The sequence below is a fragment of the Grus americana genome, chromosome 4 (assembly GCF_028858705.1).
Source record: "Grus americana isolate bGruAme1 chromosome 4, bGruAme1.mat, whole genome shotgun sequence".
NCBI classification, from domain to species: domain Eukaryota; kingdom Metazoa; phylum Chordata; class Aves; order Gruiformes; family Gruidae; genus Grus; species Grus americana.
Genome location: NC_072855.1, coordinates 79,867,788 through 79,872,724, shown reverse-complemented (window position 1 = coordinate 79,872,724; position 4,937 = coordinate 79,867,788). Strand labels below are relative to the sequence as shown.

General features: G+C 45.7%; 1 protein-coding gene across 5 annotated transcripts in view; it reads left to right on the top strand.

Annotated features, from left to right (window-relative positions):
• The first annotated feature begins 49 nt into the window (after window positions 1-49).
• LARP7 (La ribonucleoprotein 7, transcriptional regulator) overlaps window positions 50-4,937 on the top strand; it is a 29,875-nt gene continuing 24,987 nt past the window's right edge. For 2 of the 5 annotated variants that reach the window (XR_008576915.1, XM_054824360.1), the window contains exon 1: window positions 89-273. The gene's annotated coding sequence lies outside the window, so the exon portion shown is untranslated. Of the gene's footprint in view, window positions 274-464; window positions 527-3,387; window positions 3,409-4,937 lie in introns of those variants that run through there. The other 3 variants (XM_054824361.1, XM_054824363.1, XM_054824362.1) reach the window with 3 other exon arrangements.

The window sequence follows — 4,937 nt, the reverse complement described above, 5'->3', positions numbered from 1 at the left end:
TGACGTCACAGCACCCCGACGCGAGAAGGAAATCACGTGCCCCGAGCGAGGCGCGCCCGCTGCTGCGCTGCGCATGCGTTGTCCGGCGCCGCGGGGCTTTTCTCCCTGCGGGGGCTGCGCGTCGCGCCCGGATTGACGACGGAGCGGTGAGAGAGCAGGAGGGGAGGGGGGGCGGGGCAGGGCAGTGCTCGTCGCGGGAGGCGGGCGCGGACGGCGCTGCCCGGTGTCCCCGCGGTGACGTCGCCTGGCGAAGCGCTGCGGGCACGGCGGCAGGTCAGTGGCGCGCGGCGGGGGGGGGCAGCCGGGCGAGGCGGCGGTAGCGGCGGCGCAGACAGGGGGCGCTGCCGCCCCCCCCGCCGTTCCCCTGTGGCCAGGCGCATGCGCCGGGCGCGCCTCGTGCCGCCAGGCGAGGCGGCGGCCGTTGGGCTGAGGGGCCTGCGCGTGCCGGGCCGTTGGTCGGGCCCCTCAGGCGGAGAGCGGGAGCCGTCTGGTCAGGGCAGCGTTGTTCCCCGCCTGTCGTCTTCGGGTACCGCCATTTGTCCCCCTTAACCGTGCCTTGGTCTCATTTCCAGTGGTTCTCTGCCCCGTGCTCAGCTCCTGGGCATCCTTCCCTCCCGGTGCCCACGTCTACCGACGTGTGTGGCACCTTCCAGAGGCCTTCTAACCGTCCCTGTTCCTCGGTGTCGTTCTGGGGCTCTGCTGCCGGAGCCCTTCGAGCCTGACTGGTGACTTAACCTTCAGGTGAAGCACAGGTCACGGTGCTGGTTGGAGTGGTTTCACGTGTGGTCAAGGCCTGACACCCCGCGTTGGAAGAAGAGGTCCCATGTTGAGGGGGGGGACATGGGGAGCGGCTGACTTTGGGCTTGGTTTACTTTTTTTATGCATACAAGGGCCACGAGCAATCGCAGCAGCAGTGCTGAACCCTGCAGTGGTCAGTGTCAGTGGAGCTGCCAAGCGTATGGCGGTTGGCCTTCTTGGGAACTGGGATTTAGCCAGTTGCCATGCTGGCAAAGATGAAATTGGGGCTAGAAAAATGTGTTTCACGTTGTGCGTTACCCCTTTGAAAGGTGAAGAAGACAAGGTTCTCCTACAGTTGCGCAGTGCTTCTGCGCCAGTCTGTGCGCAGCTGCTCGTAGGGTAGCCGAATGTCTTGCTCTTGTACCCACCTCTATCTTGCTGCCAAGTGCTTACCTTTGCAGTTTCTCTTCATCAGCTCTGTTGCTTATTCAGCTCCTTAACGAGTTGGTTTAACCCACTCATTCAGCAAGGAAGGACCAGAAAGTAGCAACTTATTTCACAGGTCACAGTGTTGAACTGGTTTACCAGAGGGTGAGATACTCTGAGGGCGGACTGTGTAGCAAGTAAGATGAGAGAGCTGCCCTGCCCTTTTGGTGTCTGTGAACTGTTGGTTCATATAGCTGAATCTATGTAATCATAGTCTTGTGCTGTGGGCCTGCGTTTTGTTGAAAATCCCCTTTCTGCCTCTCGTGATGACAGAGGAAAGGGTAACAATGATAGGACTGACACAGTGAGGTCTGCCTTTGGAAAGAGCCTTAACACCCATCACTGACTGTCAGGTGGAGGCAAAGCCTTTTCTGTTCATGAGCATGCTGGTTTTGTGACATCTCTTGAATGCCTTAAATGTAGGTTGAAAATGATGTATTATTTTCATTGCTTAAAATGGAGGAAATGCAGGAGGTCCTCTGTTTTTTAGGGTAAGAAGAAAATTGCGCTGGTCCCCATGTAATAATCTGTATCCTTCCTTAGCACAGTTTCTGTGGAGTGAAGTTACAAGGCAGGATGGGAACTTTTAACTGCTGTAGCTCTGCCTGTGTGTATATTGGAGTAAGAATATGCAAGGTGGATTACAGAGTGCTTTTTTGCAAGTAGTTCAAGGTTTGCTGAATACTTGCATTTATTTTGGAGTAAATGTGCACAAGAGGAAGTGTTGCCATTGACTATAAGGAAATATTTTCATAGTATAAAAAGTATTTTGAATTATTCTTTTTCCTCCCACCCTCTGCCCTTGCCCTATTTTGCTATTTAAAATGCCCCAAGCAAGCATTTGCATCAGTGCTCAATATGAAGGAATAAAGGATATTTTATAACTGGAACCCTGTTTCTTCCAGTCCCTGGATTACACTTCAATTTGATGATATTTTTCTAGATCTTTATAACAATAGAAGTTGGGTTTGGAACTGGGCTGTGTACTGGTTAGCACCGATGTGTTTAATGTTTGCCTTTTAAAGTATATAAATAAGTTACTGTGGATTTGTGTGGACCTGTATTATTTTCATTTACTTTATCTTTGCTTTGTTAAGAGTTCCTTCCCCCCTGCTTAATTGTCTCTCCTTTTTGTGATTTCACTCACACATAGAGTGATGGCAGCTGGTTTGTTTTACAGAATGATATTCTGACCCTGCTTTTGCTTTATTCTGATTTTATTTGTCTATCAGAATAGTGCTTGCAGCTGTGAGCTGGCAGTGCGAGAGCTGGCAAGTCAATAATAACAGGCTTATATGTCTTTTTACCTTGGCATTGCAGCTTTCATGGATGAGTTCAGGTTTGCGAAAGTAACCGCAAAAGAAGCCAATACCAGGCAAAAAAGCGGTTGCTATGAGCTATTGACGTGCTTACTTAGAAACAGTATTTTCTTATATCCTGAGTTTTAATCTGGTGTTGTCTCAGGTATGAGTATTACAATACTAAGTGTAAGATTGTATACAGAGTCTAATTATAGATTCATAGCTGACATTTGCTCTGGCTCCCAAGCTCCTCCAAAGTAATTTTTCCTCAAAGCTTCATTTCTAAAGCAAGTAGCACAAAGTGAGGGCTGGGGGGGGGGGGTGTGGGTAGCCCAGAATACAGCTTGCAGCTGTTTTTCTTGAAGCTTGAATGAGAACCTCTCTCCTGGGAAGGAAGTCCCAAGGCTGAGTGACTCAAAATGCACGCAACACTTAAATGGCTTCTTAAAATAAATCTTGCTGTACATAAGCTGCATTCGTTATATGTCAGAGTGGTCATTTAATACTATTCAGCCACTAAAAGGATCCCATAATAATGCTTTACTTTAATGGCACAACTCGCTATGGCCCTCAGCTAAATAGTACGTTGTTCTGCTGATTATTAATATAAATATCTTGCTGAAGGGCTTGAATGGAGCTTGAACTTCTGTGGGAGTTTTACCTGGCTTATCTTTTCAAGGTGATTGTTGACCTTTCGCTATCTTGAGTGGTCACAGCAGGGAGAGAAACTGATATCCGGCTAAGGAAGCCTGATTTGCACAATAATTTGAAGACCATTTCCATTTTTGTCATCCTGTTGTAGAGGTGGGCTTCCTCTCAGATGGCTGTACTCACGTTTCCTTCTTATGTTGCCTTGGCAGAGAGCTGAGAAGTCTTTCATGTGGTGATTGCTACATTAATTACTTTAATTTTTGTGTTAATTTCATTTTCAAAAAGCCGTCTGCTTTTGGCAGTATCGCTTTGTTTTGTTCATGTATAATGAGGTACTGTGGTGACTGGCAGTTTTCAAGGAGGACTGACTAGCTACAGCAAATTGAAATGGCAACACAAAAAGACAACTTGATGCATTAAAAAGTTTTTATATTTTTAAAGGCGAATCTGTATGTTGAAGTCCCTTCCCTCTAGTTAGTCCTTAATTTCTAGGAGCCTGATTCTGATGTTCTGACAGAACTTGGTTTGCCATTAAAAATCAGTGACGGTTGGCGCAAGAGCCCTAACCAAAGAAAGGAAAAATGTCTGTTTAAGTGTAGCACATAGCAATTGCCACATGGACTTGCAAGTAAGAATGTTAGAACATATTCCAAGGCAGGATTGGAAGATTGTGAATTACTGCTCTTTGGTAGGGCTTTGGCAATTGACAGAGAGAGTGGTTTGCATTTTTGACATACATGACAGCTTTTAAAAACAAACTTTACTATTCCCTGACCTGCCCTGAATATCAACTAGGTGTCTAAGTATATCTTTACGTTGTATTTATTTATAAGGATTAATAGACGCTTCTGGTTTGGCGGTCACACCATAAACTTTTGCAGTGAGCGCTTCAGCTGCTGCGTGTGTCAGTGTAACCTGTTTGCAACCACTGGATTTACAATGTATCCCTGCTGAGCATGATCCTTTGGCCAGCCTTTTCAGAAGTCTTCTATATAATCTCTTTTTTTTTTTTTTTCCCCTGCTTCACCTACATAAAAGGGTAATTCCTGAAATGTATAGTGCTCTGGGTTTTTTGTGTGTTCTTTCTAATGGTTTGTGCTGGGAGATGTGGGGAATAGCAAGCAAATTATTTCTGTCTTTTTTCAAGTCTAAGAAAATGTGTTTATTGGGAGGGAAATTGTCTGCTTTTTAGATTTTTTGGTAGGTTCTCTTTAGCAAGTAGCTTCGTTTTCTGGTAACAGTCAAGTTATGTATTATTAAACACACTTGATGACCTGCACAAGTGCTTTAAAGAATTGACTTTATACATATACATATTTTTTACTAGTGCTGCTTTTCTGATACCTTGCAAAATCAGCTGGAACTGTGAATCCCATGACTGCTGCTGAAATTCAAAAGCTGCTGTTAGGAATCTAATAGGGAGGGCAGACTGTTCACAAGGGATTCAGAATTAACACAATAGTACAAATTTTAAATGAAAGGCCTGCAGTTTGGTACCATCTTGCCTCCAGTGAATCTCTGTGGGTAAAGGGCAGTACTAGGTGCCATGGGACACGAGTTCTAGCTTAGTGTTCACCACAGAGTTATTGTGTGACCCAATTTTCCTCATCTTCTGTATGCTTTGTATTTTTGTATGCTACAAATAATGAGTGACACAGTCTCACAGGGGTTGTGTGAAGCTTTTCATGAAAGATAAAACAAGAATGTTTATGCCTTGAAATAGGAATATTTTTATTTTTCTTAAAGGTTATATTTAACTTT